The sequence below is a fragment of the Haliotis rubra genome, unplaced genomic scaffold, assembly GCF_003918875.1.
Source record: "Haliotis rubra isolate DU_JTF1 unplaced genomic scaffold, ASM391887v1 Scf161, whole genome shotgun sequence".
Taxonomy (NCBI): Eukaryota; Metazoa; Mollusca; class Gastropoda; order Lepetellida; family Haliotidae; genus Haliotis; species Haliotis rubra.
Window position 1 is genome coordinate 1,490,700 of NW_025765570.1, and position 17,104 is coordinate 1,507,803.

The 17,104-nt window shown below is 37.1% G+C and overlaps 1 protein-coding gene across 11 annotated transcripts in view; it reads left to right on the plus strand.

Annotated features, from left to right (window-relative positions):
- LOC124271565 (myocyte-specific enhancer factor 2A-like) overlaps positions 1-17,104 on the plus strand; it is a 115,414-nt gene that overhangs the window by 57,883 nt on the left and 40,427 nt on the right. Inside the window, exon 1 of one of the 11 annotated variants that reach the window (XM_046706711.1) lies at positions 856-1,006. The exons of 8 other annotated variants lie outside the window; for them this stretch is intronic. The gene's annotated coding sequence lies outside the window, so the exon portion shown is untranslated. Of the gene's footprint in view, positions 1-855; positions 1,007-1,281; positions 1,377-12,875; positions 12,954-17,104 lie in introns of those variants that run through there. 2 more of the 11 variants (XM_046706718.1, XM_046706712.1) reach the window with 2 other exon arrangements.

The window sequence follows — 17,104 nt, forward strand, 5'->3', positions numbered from 1 at the left end:
AACAGAATTGTTCATATTTTTCAAGAACGATGTCTGCCGTCACTTATGAGTAGCGTCTATGATCCATTTGCAGTACACAAACTAAATGCTGGGACTGTTTGTTTTGTCTGCAGGCAAGATGGATTGCATGTGAGAAAGATTTTCTGGAAAATTATTAGTTTTTTGTTTTGCTCCATTTGGGGTTTAGGAGTTTGATGACTGTGTGTTCATCAATCACTTCTGGCCAATTTCTGGAAACTTTTACAGCAATATTCTGAAAATGTTTTTTCCTGTGTTGTATAGATCCACTTGTTGCCGATTCTTCATGTTGTTTCGACTTATTCAACTTTGTGTAACAGCAAGGTCTCTCACTCATAATGAGACTCCCTTACATCCATCCTGTGAATTATTACTGTTATCTACATGTTAATGTTTGAGTTTCCGGTGATCAGCGTTGATTTATCGGTTGTTTCAATAGAATGAGTGGTTAATTGACAAATACTGGTCTTATAACTATCTAGTTCTGGAAGTGTGTCTTGACTGTGTGCAAATTGAATTTGCGTGTGGTGAAGTGAATTGTTATTTGCTTGACTGACGTTCCCTATCTACCATATGTCTTTAATTGATTTTGGTGTCTATATAAATGCGTGTAATAAGATTAAATATAGTGTTCAGGCTTTTACTAAAAAGGAAATAGACACTTTGTTTCCACACCTCTATTTGGGGATATGTCAGTAAGTATACAGAGTGGAAATGTTCTTTTCTGCTGTGTAACCTAACACAATTGACAATCACCTGCGTAAATGCCTGGCCCCTCCTCCCCCTTTAGACGACAAATGATGTCACTAGCTGTCATGTTCCTAGCATATCACTACCTTTGGCTGGAGGCTGTTTTGCTGGCTTGAGGAATCTTCGTATGAAATGTACAACGTTTCTAGTTGACATGGCGGTGTGACGGAGCTATAGGAACTGTCAGTCGGTGACATAATACCCGTCAGTCACAGCCTGGATGGTCGTGAGTTGTCAGGTAAGGCTCTATCCCTTATTTCATCCGCTATAGATGTTAATCACAAAAACTGACAAGTTTACAACTGCCCATCCATAAAGCAGCCGATCTGATCTGCTTGAGAGCTTGCCAAAAGTTAAGGCTACCAAGCAAGCCCTCCTTTGACACTGGTAGGCGGCTTGTAGAGGGTCTCCGAGGCATGTCAGGGGGCTTTACTGCTGGATGAAGGTGCGAGGGAACATTGTGACATTGTGTTGTGAAGGCCTTCTGGTAAACCAGGGGTAGATAGCTGGTGATGCACAGAGCAGGTTGACGAGGGTGTTTACCTGTCACGCAGCTGTTGCAATGTATAGTAACCGGACAGAGAACCAGTAACATGCTTTTTGGGCAGGTATACCTGTTATTTCATGATATTTAAAAAAAAATAAATTTTCGACTGTTTGTTTGAAGGTTTGGTGTTTCTAGTGATCAGCTGGTAATAGTATGTAAAGTTTTAAAAACATATTTACATATTTGTTTGTGCCTTTGGCTATTACGATAACTGAGGCGTAAGCTCAACTGAATTGAATTTCATTTTAATGTTTAAAAAAATAAAACATGAATTTCCCCTACAAAATGATGATGTGATTTAGTGGGTGTTTAAAGATAGTCAGGTGGAAACCTACCTTCACTTCATGAAGATAGAGAGGTACTCGCGGAGTTATGGCAGTGGGTGTTGTCAATTGTCTGTCATGTGTCTGTCAGTCCATCAACTCGTTCTCTTAAAGCTGCAGTGACAACACTAGGCCATCCGGTTCACCCAGGCACTTGAACAGTCCATGGCATGAAGAGAAATATATGCTAAATAAATTCAGTTTTTGAAATTGCAACGAGATATCCTCTATGTATCCCCGTAATGAGTTAAACATGTTGAGACTGAAATATTTGGGTTGAATTTAGTAACATTTAAATAAATTGATTTTGTCTTGTTAGGTTTCAATTTACTATTCACTGCACTATTTCTGAAAAGTCAACTTGAATATTTGATTGATATGCTGCGACAATGGATCTTTATGACTGCTTTTGAAATATGTTCTCTTTATTTGTTGTTAGAGTAGCCAAGGGGATGAGGTGTTGGCTTGTCAGGCCAGAGAACCAGGTTTGGTTCCCCCTTTGGATATCATGTGTGAAGCATATTCCTAGTCAGAATGATATTGCAGGAATATAAATAAAATAACCATGGTTTATGTATGAATGAAATGTAAAATAGCCACCTCAATAACCTTTACGTATAACAGATTAAGCTACCAGGCAATATGACAGAGTAAATTAGATGAAGAGTCTAGCATTGCAGACATGAAGTGTAACAAATCTGATAAGTTTTTTAAAAGCCTCACCATCACACAATATTTTAGCCTTTTTTTTACAAATAATGAGCCAGTGAGCATTGAAATACTCTGCTATTATGTATACAACTTCATACAAATCTGAAATATCTTTCGATAATCCTAGATAATGGCAAAATATTGTATTGGTGTGGGTATTGTCCTAATTTATTATGTATCTGTATAGTTCATATCGTCACACTTTCTACATGGAAGAGTTAAGCACAAGAAGTTTCATGTGTTAAGCGAATGTGTTGAAAAAGTGGAGAAATACCACTCCAAGGGTACTTTACCACAGTGCTCATATTTGTTTTGCTGTTTTGTTTTTAAGTCAGGAGTGGTTGAACAGTAGTTTTCATGCACTTGATAAGAAAACAGATTTATTATCTGCTAGGTATAGGAAACAAAACATGTCAGCCATTGTATTGAGAAGTGAAGCTGCGGTGTTGGCCTGTCATTACATCCACACTGACTGGTAAACAGTACCAGTGTATTTACCCCAACATCATAACACTTAGGCAGTTGCAGATGCCAGTCTATAAATATGGGATACAACATTAAATTGCTGACCCCATTTTCAGTCCATCTGATAATGATGACGGAAATCTCGTAAATTTTTCAATTAAACATAAATATTTACTTTAATTCTAAGGGAAACATTATGACACAAAAACTGTTTATCCTCTGAAGCTTAAACCCCTTCTTCCCACTGGCTGCCTCATTCAGCAGTTTGCTATCGCCAGTTAAATATTTTCTGACCTTTATCGCAGTTGAACAAAGATTCTGTGTAAAATTTGAACATTTATCAAGGTTGTCCAAGCCGTTTTTTCAGGCAGTTGTTTCCATGGAAACAGATAAAGCACCAAAAGCATGTTTGTCCTGGGAAATGAGTAACTTAGTGAAGTGACATGATTAAGTCAAGTTTGTTCAATGTTTTTTTCAAACATTGTTACAGTAGCCAAGTTTAGAGCTGTTACTTTACAAGGATCTGTTATCGTATTGTTAGTCTTTTAAAGGAGATTAGCTATTTTGTCATTGTAATATTTGGGGAAAATATTGCTTCATAAGGAATTTTTCAAATGTGTTTTGAGGTATATACTTTGTTGCTTTAACCTAGCTTTTCTGCTAATTACTGCATTTGCAAAGATGGATTCCAACTTGGAACCTTGATGTTGTAGTTTTGTAGGACTTTACGAAAATGTTGCATCATGGTCTTAGCATTGAGGTACAAATCGGCATCAAGCATTGTGTAACTGCCTCGCAGAGAAGAGACATCTTGTTTCGTTTGATCGGGGTAATGAGCTAAAAGCTTGTGTATGCTAGCCTGGTTTAACCTCAAGATTTACCGTCTCTCAAGGTCAGCCAAAGTCGTCAATTCTTTCACCTTCTGATTCCTTAAATCAGTGAAGTCTCTTTGTTTTCGCTTAAAGTGTTATTGCTACCGCCAAGATTCCGCCTGAAGGTGTCTTGTGGATTAACCAGATTAAATACTTAACAGGTCGGTAATCCTGAATAAACAAAATACTTGGCGCGCTTTTATCGCAAACGTAATGTTTGCTCGCACAAACAGCAAAAAGTCTGGCTGGGCCAAAGCCTGGTGAGGGCTGTACTGTGTATGAATTCCACAATTCTTTGTGCATTTCACAAGTAAATGGACATGGCGTTTGTTTAGTTGTTTTGTGGGGGGTTGTTTGTCACTCTGTGGACAGAACAAGCGGTTGCAGCATGCCGAAGGGTCACATGATCAGCACTGAGCTCGGCTCTGCCTTGCTTAGCCAGCTCGCGGGAACGACCAAGGGACCTAGAATCGCCTTCTTGTCACCATCTACAAACAGACAGAACTTTGTGTTTGTTGTCAATAAACAAAAACGCATGGCGGAGAAAGCGTAGGTGATGGCACCATTGTGCCGATACGAACCAAACATGTCGGATATTTGAAAGTCTTCCGCCCCATGATGTCGACTTGCACAATGGCAGGACAATAGAGTTAGTGAGATGGACAAAGAAGCCGTGTTGTATGAAGATAAGCTCCAGCATAAACTATGAACCGTTAGTGCTAAGAAAGGTAGGTCTCACTTGGTGCTGGCCCGACTGTATTCTTGCATCAATATACCACTAGCAATGACGTTTACTTTTATTTCAGACAAAATCTTTCAAATAATTTTTGTAGTTTTCCATTTTTAACGGAGGAAATTGTTTCTTTGATCCACGTTGATAGAATTTGACGATTACAACAATTAGTTTAATAATTTCTTTCATGAAGTTCAACAATTGTACAGTGAATGGATATAACTTGATGTTGTAGTTCTGTTATACATCTTGGTGTTTACAAAGATTAAGTCAGATATGTGCAATTGATAAATTCACATATGAACATAATGTTCTACTGCTGATTTGCTGGACATTTTCGATTTCCCTGTAAATCCCACTCAAAGATATGGGCATTATAGAAAGTATATCTGTGGTTTTAAACAGTTCTGTTATATTTTCCAACGAGTACTCTAGTGTGGATAAGATCAGTTGTAAAAAAAGAGGTGTAAGAATGAATGAGTAAGAGGTGGTTTCCAGCTACCAGACAACTGAAACTGAATCTTCCCCTGCTAGTGGTCCACTGGGCCTGGACAGAGCATGCAATATAGCTGGTTGTTTTCTACAGGATAGTGCTAATGTTAAGTGACAGGTTCTGAAGAGATCCCCTGCATGAAAACTACTGGACTAAGGGCTTGAAACATGGACCCCAAATTGAATTGTGTCGATGAGTGTATCCAATGTAGAACACTCCGCCTTGCTTCATCACCATGCCTGGAGGCCACCATGTGTAATCTTCACAGAATTTCATAAGATTGGATCTAACTTATGTCTTATTACTGTTTTAATGTTTAACAGGTAAATTATAAATCTTAGAACTTGTTGATGTAGATTAGAAAGAAGACAACATGAATTAAAATATTGCACCTTTTCTGAAGACAAAATTCCTGAAATTCTAAATCCTACTGAATTGAGGAAGTTTTTATCACCTGTTAAATGTGTCAGTGACTTAGATTTCCTGGGTGGGTCTGATTGTAGTCTAGAAAACAGACTCTTCCTTTACCTTGTCTACAAGCCATAGGGCACTGAACTGGGTGACCATAATCTTACCAGCTTCAACAGTAAACCCGAATGCTGTTTTTCAAGTGCCTTTGACTGCCTGAGAAATATGGCCTAGCTGATGGACCAGATATACAGTGTCATATAGAGTCCATGGTGGTTGAGAGTGAATCTGGCTTCTCCATACCTGTGGCATATATATGTGAGGCCCCCCACACTGATAACACCCTCCTTCAAGAAGATGGGATTTGTATGATAGTTAGATAGAACAGTGTCATATAGTGTCCATGGTGGTTGAGGGTGAATCTGGCTTCTCCATACCTGTGGCATATATATGTGAGGCCTCCACACTGATAACACCCTCCTTCAAGAAGATGGGATTTTTTATGATAGTTATCATAGTGAAGAAGGCCCTTCAGGTATGACCTCAGTGAGAGGTCGCATCCCTCAGGTCCAGTAGTAAGTGGTGAGAACCAAGACTGGGAGTGGTGCTGGGTTATAGCCTGTAATACTTGCGCAACGGCTCAAGACTGTCAGGTTTATAAGTACAGCTTAGTACTGTGTTATACTGCAGGAAGGGAATAACACAATCAGGTTTATAAGTACAGCTTAGTACTGTGTTATAGTGCAGGAAGGGAATAACACAATCAGGTTTATAAGTACAGCTTAGTACTGTGTTATACTGCAGAAAGGGAATAACACAATCAGGTTTATAAGTACAGCTTAGTACTGTGTTATACTGCAGGAAGGGAATAACACACTCAGGTTTATAAATACTGCTTTGTGATGTGTTTTACTGCAGGAAGGGAATAACACACTCAGGTTTATAAATACTGATTTGTGATGTGTTTTACTGCAGGAAGGGAATAACACAATCAGGTTTATAAGTACAGCTTAGTACTGTGTTATACTGCAGAAAGGGAATAACACAATCAGGTTTATAAGTACAGCTTAGTACTGTGTTATACTGCAGGAAGGGAATAACACACTCAGGTTTATAAATACTGCTTTGTGATGTGTTTTACTGCAGGAAGGAAATAACACAATCAGATATATATATACTGCTTTGTGATGTGTTTTACTGCAGGAAGTGAATAACACAATCAGATTTATAAATACTGCTTTGTGATGTGTTTTACTGCAGGAAGGAAATAACACAATCAGGTTTATAAATACTGCTTTGTGATGTGTTTTACTGCAGGAAGGAAATAACACAATCAGGTTTATAAATACTGCTTTGTGATGTGTTTTACTGCAGGAAGTGAATAACACAATCAGGTTTATATATACTGCTTTGTGATGTGTTTTACTGCAGGAAGGAAATAACACAATGAGATTTATCAATACTGCTTTGTGATGTGTTTTACTGTAGGAAGTGAATAACACAATCAGGTTTATAAATACTGCTTTGTGATGTGTTTTACTGCAGGAAGTGAATAACACAATCAGGTTTATATATACTGCTTTGTGATGTGTTTTACTGCAGGAAGGAAATAACACAATCAGGTTTATAAATACTGCTTTGTGATGTGTTTTACTGCAGGAAGTGAATAACACAATCAGGTTTATATATACTGCTTTGTGATGTGTTTTACTGCAGGAAGGAAATAACACAATCAGGTTTATAAATACTGCTTTGTGATGTGTTTTACTGCAGGAAGGAAATAACACAATCAGATTTATAAATACTGCTTTGTGATGTGTTTTACTGCAGGAAGTGAATAACACAATCAGATTTATAAATACTGCTTTGTGATGTGTTTTACTGCAGGAAGGAAATAACACACTCAGGTACATTTTACATTATCTATTACACCATAACTGATTCTGAACATTTCCTGGTTTTGATTAGCTAAAAACATGGTGGATCAGTAATATGTTTTCTTTGGGTGGTATGTTTTCTTACTGGAAAATACAAGTATTGCTTTCAATGTTTAGTGTAGGCTTTGTGTTTTTCTGTATGAGGTTTATGTATAATAGTACACAGCTTGTTCATTGTAATCAGGTTTGAAGATAAAGGGTTCACAAGGCTTGTCAGAGAGTGGTGGCACACTGCATTAGTCTGTGGAGGCATACAGTCAATATCAATGATAAATGAGGGTGCTTTTTAGGTTCTTGTTTTAAACATTATCTACTAATTGCTAGTGTGAATGTATAAAAAGGTCTTATTTTCAACTTTGTAAGGGCACAATGGTTTAAGATTTCAATCTAAATTCCTTGTGCTGACCAGGATCCCAGTATTACCTGCTGAAACATGGTATGGGATGATTCTTATATCATCCAGGTGACAAGGTCTATATTCTTATTTCCATGTTGTAGTGAGTTGCAGATAATCTCTCTTTGGTCCAAATAAAGTCAGACATATCTCTCTGGCAGAGACAAAGTACGGAGAGTTATTCTCCTCTGTGACAGATAGCAGTGTACTCAAATCAATGACTTCCTTGACTTGTGGCATTTCACACTTGATAAAGTTGGTGCCTTTGTAAGAGGACCAATAACAGGCATGGTATAGCTATACAGATATGAATCCAACTGAAATATGAATGCCTGTGTACTCGCTATAGGGGTGATGTGAAATTATACTAATGTAAAGATATGTAGTAACCTTTCAGTGGGGTGTCATGTTTCACACACTGTGTTGGTTCATTGGTGGTGATCTTTACCAAACATGCATACAAATAACTGTTTATGACTTGGAGATTAAAGTTATCTTTTTGACCTTTAACACCTATGAAATCTAGACAGTAAATAAAACTTTGTAGTTAGTTATATATAGATATAGACTTGTAGTCAGCTTCAGAAAAATTGAAACAAATATGCCTCTATCATATTGTTATATTAAATGTGTACACAGCTTTGATAGTCTTACCATATTAACTGAAACTGGGTTGTTTTATCCTGTTTATATTTTATATTATGTTATTTCTTTTCTTTCTTGCTAGGAGGAACAGTGAACAGGTTTGGTTTTAAATAAAAGAAATTGTCTTGTTAATAATGAAATAGTCTGGGTTATCTTTATGAGTATTAGTGTTGATTGTGAGACTCAAGTTACATGAAACCCCCTTTATCAAGATGAATAGGAAGAGTATGAGGCAAAAGTAGTGAAGTTTGTATGGAAGTTTGTTTTTTACCTCTTTTACTATCATAAAACTATGGACAGATTCATCTGTAATACAGAATATTGGTCCTGTCTCATGTTTACCTCAAAGAGAGTTTAATCCACAAAGTGTCTATCACCAGGTACAAGAAAGTCTTATGCCACTTCCTGTTGTTTATTCTTGATGAGAGCAGTTTAAAGATAAACCTCTCTCAATCTAGCTGATAGAATCTGTGAAACAACCCCCTCCTTTTACCCTAGGTCCTCAAGTGTTTTCATATGATAACAGGAGTGCAGTGCATCAAGGGAGATAAAGCTGGGAGAGACCATTTAGTGTGTTCATCAAGACCTGGGGTCCACTCCTTCACACTGGGGGATTACGGAACGTATCTATCAGCTTCACAACTTTACCAACTGTGCACTTGGTATTACAATCTTAATGTAGGACAATTTGGTGTACATGATGTTTTGTTTAAATGATATACTGCTCAAACGAAGTTAAGAAACATATATTTTCTTCCCATACACTATAGTGTATAACTTTAACATCTTTTGAGTAGTATAATAATGTCATGGATTGTATAAGCATTAGTCAAAAATTATATTTGCTACTGGTGATTTCTGTAATGCCCCTGTATTGCTATTGCTGCACCAGCTTCTGTGCTATTACCCTTATGGCGGTGAGGTTATGTCAACACAGGACTTACTATATCTATATATTACAACTCACATTAAGCTTGAATCCTTTAGAGAAATAGTCCACAACAGCAATGTAAGTAAAATGTGTAAGAAACAGTGTATTGAAAACTCATTAGGGTTGTGCAGGTATGTTGGTTGTGGACTTGTGAAGTAATGGACAATCAAATGAAATTCCTTGTGTCAACTTGGAGACCAACTGATGGAGACCTGGGAATTATCAACTGTTATCTAACCAGATTACCGTGTGTTATTATGGCTTGGTTTGTGAAAATGTGTGTACATCAACAATAGTATGATGTACTCAGACATATTTCATTGGCGAAAATGTGAAGACGGAACTGTCATGAGTCATTCTTCTCATTAGCAATTACAGTGTGGAACGATATACTACTGAGTTCAGGAAAGTGTACGTCATTTAGATCATTGAATTCACATATGCATTTACAAAATTATCCCAGTTTTTCTCAAATGATATAAAAAGATCAAATATGATTCACTTGATTCACCATCAATTACAACATTTTATCTAGGAGACAAAATTGTTATAACTACCCGGAGTAACTGTTTAAACTTACCTAGTATATGCTTGTGGAAATTGTGGTAAATTTCGGTACTACTGTTTTTGTCAACAAAGTAATTGTTTCTGATATGTGTTCATGGTTAATTGCTGAGGGGTGATTGGGCACCTGGGCAGTGCTGTATCAGGCTTACTTCACCACACACAGAAATGAGTCAATATTTACACCAGTGTATATACAAAACTAAGAGACATCTGTACCATTAAACCTTGTTCGATATAGCTTCCTTTCACTAACATCTATCTTGTATGTTTTATGCTATAATTTACAGGATTTTCTCACTTGGAAGAACTTGTCCCCAATCCAGTTGACATATGTGAATAAAATATTTGAAACCTTTAACTAACAGAGTGGTGATTTGGTGCACATTGGTCATCCTGAACTGTACCTACTAAAGAGTCTGCCATACAGCATGCTGCCATCTACCAGCAGGTGCTTGGTCTCACACACACATCTACCTGGCCCTGACTGATATTGGCTGTTATTGGTTCCTGCAACAATGTAACTGCTTCCTCAAACAGCACAAACGATTAAATTTCAGTATTTGCATTATTTAGCAAATGGAGCAGATACCATACATTTGCTCAACCTATAAAAAGTTTGTTGGAGCTCTTCTGAAAATGGCACCTGTTTACAGTTGATCTTTCTAAGCCATTTTCAATAATGTAAAGTTTATGCTTTGTAAGGCAATACATTTTGTACTTTTTTAATCAATAGGATTTTGCTTTGGTTTAAATTTTACTTTTCATTCACTGGTAATATTTCATGAGAAGAAACAAAGAACAGCTTAATGTGATGGAAGGGAGATTGAATAGACTCTGAATGATGGGAAATAATTTTGTGTTGAAGTATGTCATGGTTAATGATATAGATGTCATGTCATTAATATGTTGCAAGATATTTGGAAGTATGAGAACCTGCATGTATAGTCATGTTGTGTCCAGCTGTAAGCAGGCTGATTGAGCCAGGTTGTCCAGCTAGCCTGATGTCTCTGTCATCATCGCCAGGCCGGCAGTTAGTCTGTGTCCAGCTGTAAGCAGGTTGATTGAGCCAGGTTGTCCAGCTAGCCTGATGTCACTGTCATCATCGCCAGGCCGGCAGTTAGTCTGTGTCCAGCTGTAAGCAGGCTGATTGAGCCAGGTTGTCCAGCTAGCCTGATGTCTCTGTCATCATCGCCAGGCCGGCAGTTAGTCTGTATCCAGCTATAAGCAGGCTGATTGAGCCAGGTTGTCCAGCTAGCCTGATGTCATCGTCATCATTGCCAGGCTGGCAGTTAGTCTGTGTCCAGCTGTAAGCAGGCTGATTGAGCCAGGTTGTCCAGCTAGCCTGATGTCATCGTCATCATTGCCAGGCCGGCAGTTAGTCTGTGTCCAGCTGTAAGCAGGCTGATTGAGCCAGGTTGTCCAGTTACCCTGATGTCTCTGTCATCATTGCCAGGCTGGCAGTACCCAAGTGGTTGAAGCATCCGCTAGTCATGCAGAATTCTGGGATTTGATTCCCACATGTATGAAGGCCCAATCTGGTGTGCCCCACTGTGATGTGGCAGGAATATTGGTAGTGGTGGCCTGTGACCTGACTCAACCACTCACACTTACTGACTGTAAGATGTTAATAGATGTTAATGTGTAGCAATCCTTCCTGTGATGACGATCACAATATCTGGTATTCCCATTGTAACTTGATCAGGTTAGGCTGCTGGTCGACAGGGAGAGGTATGTCATTTTTCTTAAGTGTGGTCCCAGACTGAGGCAGTATATTGATACTCTCCGATGAAAGTATGGGACAGTATAATAAATGAAAAGATGATGTATAATAAGATATCTATTAGCAAAAAATATGTAATGTTTATAAATGTCATAACATGTTATATGATGTCTGTAAGTTATTGTAATATGTTTCTTTTTATGAGTCAGATGTATATGTTTCTTGTCTTGAGTCCATAATAATCTTAATGTGTTTACATATGGCATAATATTTCAATGATCTATGTATCCAGCTAACTATGAACATATCCTGGGCAAGTATTTTGGGGGTAATTCTCATTTTTTTTTGTTTATATGTGATAAATTATTAATTAATCTTACTTATGACACTAAACATGTCCCCATGCAAATCTTTAAATATATCAAATCCTTGCTGTGACAACCTGCTACTACAGGTACACAGGTAGTAGTAGTGATTGTGATCACAGGTACACAGGTGGTAGAGGTAGTGCTGTCACAGGTACACAGGTAGTAGTAGTGCTATCACAGGTACACAGGTAGTAGTAGTGCTATCACAGGTACACAGGTAGTAGTAGTGCTATCACAGGTACACAGGTAGTAGTAGTGCTGTCACAGGTACACAGGTAGTAGTAGTGCTGTCACAGGTACACAGGTAGTAGTAGTGCTGTCACAGGTACACAGGTAGTAGTAGTGCTATCACAGGTACACAGGTAGTAGTAGTGCTATCACAGGTACACAGGTAGTAGTAGTGCTATCACAGGTACACAGGTAGTAGTAGTGCTATCACAGGTACACAGGTAGTAGTAGTGCTACACAGGTAGGTAGTAATGATTGCTATCACAGGTACACAGGTAGTAGTAGTGCTATCACAGGTACACAGGTAGTAGTAGTGCTATCACAGGTACACAGGTAGTATTGTTGCTATCACAGGTACACAGGTAGTAGTAGTGCTATCACAGGTACACAGGTAGTAGTAGTGCTATCACAGGTACACAGGTAGTAGTGCTGTCACAGGTATCACAGGTACACAGGTAGTTTTCACAGGTACACAGGTTGCTATCACAGGTACACAGGTAGTTTTGTTGCTATCACAGGTACACAGGTAGTAGTGTTTCTATCACAGGTACACAGGTAGTAGTGTTGCTGGATAGGTATCTACATGGTGTCCATTGTACAAGTATGTTACCACAACGCGAGGCTGCAACATTAAAGCAGGTTTTATTTGAGAGATTACACACTTCCTCCATGTGATCTGCACATACAGAATGCTGCTCTGTATATACATCATGTATGTGTGACGTGATATCTTGTACATGTATTGTGAACTACAAGGCATGACAGCTTGAGTAGGTCACTTCAGGTAGTATACAGCAGGGTAGCTGGACTGGAATGTCTTGATAAAGTTCGGGTTCAAATGGGGTGAGTACAGGAGCTATGGGATTGGTAAGCCTGACATGGGGCATTAAAGAAGTGTTGGTGCCTTGCTCTCCTCGGCTATTTGTCTTTATCATGGACTTGCTGCTCTGCTAATGTGTCTGTATGAGGTACAGTGTGCTTCAGTATTCACACTCATAGCAGTCCCGACCTGGCTTTCCTGGAGACTCAACTGTACACTGTCATTAACATGGGGTGTTGTGCCACTGCTAGAGATCTTTACAAATGTTGATAAACATGAGAAGTTGATAAGATCAATGATATTGAAATAATTAATAAAAAACAGGAAAGAAAGATTTAAAACATTTTTTGTGTATTAAGATGCATAAGTATTGTGGTGGCTGTGATGGAAGTAAGCACTGGTTGGGACATTCGAGTGTGAGTGTGTTCTCGGTTTCTGTTCAATTAGTGCTTGTTGGTAATGAAGAAATTTATTTCTGTTAGTAATCTCAGAAAGTTCAGCTCAAACTTTTTTATCATCTATCAATGAAAAAAACCCCATAATCTCAATGCTTTATGAATCATTGTATGTGAAATATATGTTCTATTGATATTTGAGCTGGGGGGCTAAAAGATTACTGTAAAAAGTAATGGGAGTCAGTGGATGGGTGGGAGACAGGGAGTGAGTGGATGGATTGATGCGAAGTGAGTGGGTGGGTGGATGGGTGGCATAGTGGGTGAGTGAGTCGATGGGTGACATAATGGGTGAGTGGGTAGATGGATGGGTGGCATTGTGGGTGAGTAGATGGATGGGTGGCATAGTGGTTGAGTGGATGAGTGAGTTGGTGAGTGAGATGCAGGAAGAGTCCTTCTTTGACATTTGTTTCAAGAAAATGAGGTATGATTTCCATAGTTGTATATCTTTTGGTACACATTTTGGACAAATGAATTTGTACCAGAATTTACATGGTTTGCAAAGAAGATGTATGAAGAAGAAAGAACATAAAACACAGATAGAAATGAGCCCAATGAGTTTCCAGACTAGGAAGTGAATTTGCATTCATTAAACAAGTACTATTTTGTTTTAGGTCAGCCATTTCTTCCTTGAATAATAAGCCACATGTGATGAGCAAAATGTACATCTGGTATATGTACCCTTATTATTCCATACGCCACAAAGTGACACAATATGACGCATCTGACATGCTGTGTTCTCCGTCTGTCAGATTGTGATACATTATTATATATCTGACATGTTATACTAAATATTCCACAGGTCACATTGTGATACATAATTATATTTCGGACATGTTATACTAAATATTCCATAGGTCACATTATGATACATAATTATATTTCGGACATGTTATACTAAATATTCCATAGGTCACATTGTGATACATAATTATATTTCGGACATGTTATGCTAAATATTCCACAGGTCACATTATGATACATTGTTATATTTCGGACATGTTATACTAAATATTCCACAGGTCACATTATGATACATTATTATATTTCGGACATGTTATACTAAATATTCCATAGGTCACATTGTGATACATTATTATATTTCGGACATGTTATGCTAAATATTCCACAGGTCACATTATGATACATTATTATATATTGGACATGTTATGCTAAATATTCCATAGGTCACATTATGATACATTATTATATTTCGGACATGTTATGCTAAATATTCCACAGGTCACATTATGATACATTATTATATATTGGACATGTTATACTAAATATTCCATATGTCACATTATGATACATTGTTATATATTGGACATGTTATATTAAATATTCCACAGGTCACATTATGATACATTATTATATATTGGACATGTTATGCTAAATATTCCACAGGTCACATTATGATACATTGTTATATATTGGACATGTTATACTAAATATTCCACAGGTCACATTATGATACATTGTTATATATTGGACATGTTATACTAAATATTCCATAGGTCACATTATGATACATTGTTATATATTGGACATGTTATACTAAATATTCCACAGGTCAAATTGTGAACACAATTCTGGAACACAATTATTATTTATCATCCATTAATACTGTTATACTAAATATTCCACAGGTCCCATTATGATACATTGTTATATATTGGACATGTTATCCTAAATATTCCATAGGCCACATTATGATACATTGTTATATATTGGATATGTTATCCTAAATATTCCACAGGTCAAATTGTGAACACAATTCTGGAACACAATTATTATTTATCATTCAAAACTGTTCCACAGGAGATTTTGCTTGTGTGTGATCATGCGATATCTCCTCGTTTTGACAGTACATTTTGTACAATGCCTTGACAATGCTATGACATCATGAAGTTGATGACGTCACAATGCAATGACATTGCTGCACTGCAAGTCTAATGGCAGTACTATGTTCAGAGATGTACATTTTTCATTGAAAACTAATGAAGAGTGATTTTTGATGATAAATAGAATCTCACCCTCGTGTCTTCTGATATCAAATATATCAGCACTAAAGTCAAAGTAAAAATATCGTCTGCAAGCCTTGGATATTTGTAACTTTATCAACTTGTGGTGATATATTTGATATCAAAAGACACTCGGGTGAGATTCTCTATATACTGGACATGTTATACTAAATATTCCACAGGTCACATTCTGATACACTATTATATATCTGATATGTTTTACTAAATATTCCATGTCACACTTTAATGCATTAATCTGCATCTGGCATGATATAATAAATATTTCATATCACTTTGAGATAACTGTATATCATACAAGATATGCGAAAGGTCATTTTGTGAAACATTATTATATATCTGACATTTTATGGTCAATATTCCAAGAGTATAGTGTGCACCCTATTTATAATCGAACCCGACTCTAGACTAGTCAGTATTTAAAAACATATCTTGGAGTATTTTACAGAGTAGTATCCTACTGTGACTTCATGTATGAATGAACACATACTAACTTAATCAATATGAATTTGAAATTTGAGATAAAACATCAACAGACGTAATGATTTACCATTTGGAATATTTCTCCTGTTCTGCTAGGCATTGTTTTATAACCAGAGATTATGATTAATGAGTAATTCTTGTTGTAAACTAAGCCAAAAATAGCAGCCAGCTTTATACATTTCCTCCCAGTCTACTGGTCGAGCAATTTTAATGTAATGATCAGAAGAATTATATCTGAAACTATGATTTTATCAGGAATGATATATTCCAGTGTATTTTGTGTATTTTAACTGCCAATTTGATGAATGTTTAAACTAACATGATACTTAGCATTGTATTACAGCTGATTGCTATGGTTTCATGTTTGTAACACATGGATGTATTCCGCATGTCACTGTCAAGGTGTGCAAACAAACATTACAGGGCTATATTGCATATTTCATTTCAGATTTGATAACATTTCACTTTCTGTGTTACATGCTCTCAGTAATAACTGCATTTGGAAACAAAAAGCTGTGCTCTTTTATACTTAAAAAAATATATGGTACTTCCTTGACTTATAAACCTTGACATGATATATGTTCAACATTTCTTATTCAGGTATTTTAACATATAAATCCTTAGCATGCAGAATATCTAAGCTTATTCAATCCATCATGACAGTGTGTAAATGTATTAAATCCTTGAATTGTTGTCATATATTCCCTATTCCCCGTGCTGATATCTCTATGTACATGTACTATGTCTTCGTCGTGACTCGTATTCCAATGGCAGATATCTAAACACATGTAATCCTTGACAGGACATATATTCAGTATTCTTTTTGCAGATATATTAAAGCAATAAATTCTTGCTTTGACATATATTCTGTATTCCCCTTTCCAATCTCTAAATATACTGAATTCTATATTCCGTATTCCACATGTCTGTACCCATTTTGCTTGGAAGTTGTGAAATAATAAAACTGATGTTACTCGTGATTATCAAATGTTAGGCAGATCACACATGGACATAAAAATCTGTTCATCTGATCACATATTAATAATGGATCTCCTTAATAAGCTGAGACAGGAGAAGAAGCACATCTTGAGTCAAGGCATGATCCGGGCAAGGTTGGATGTGGAGCTAGCACTGGGTTTAGATGGATGATATGGAAACTAATTGATATAATAGGAAGTAAGAGCGGTCTGAAGGACT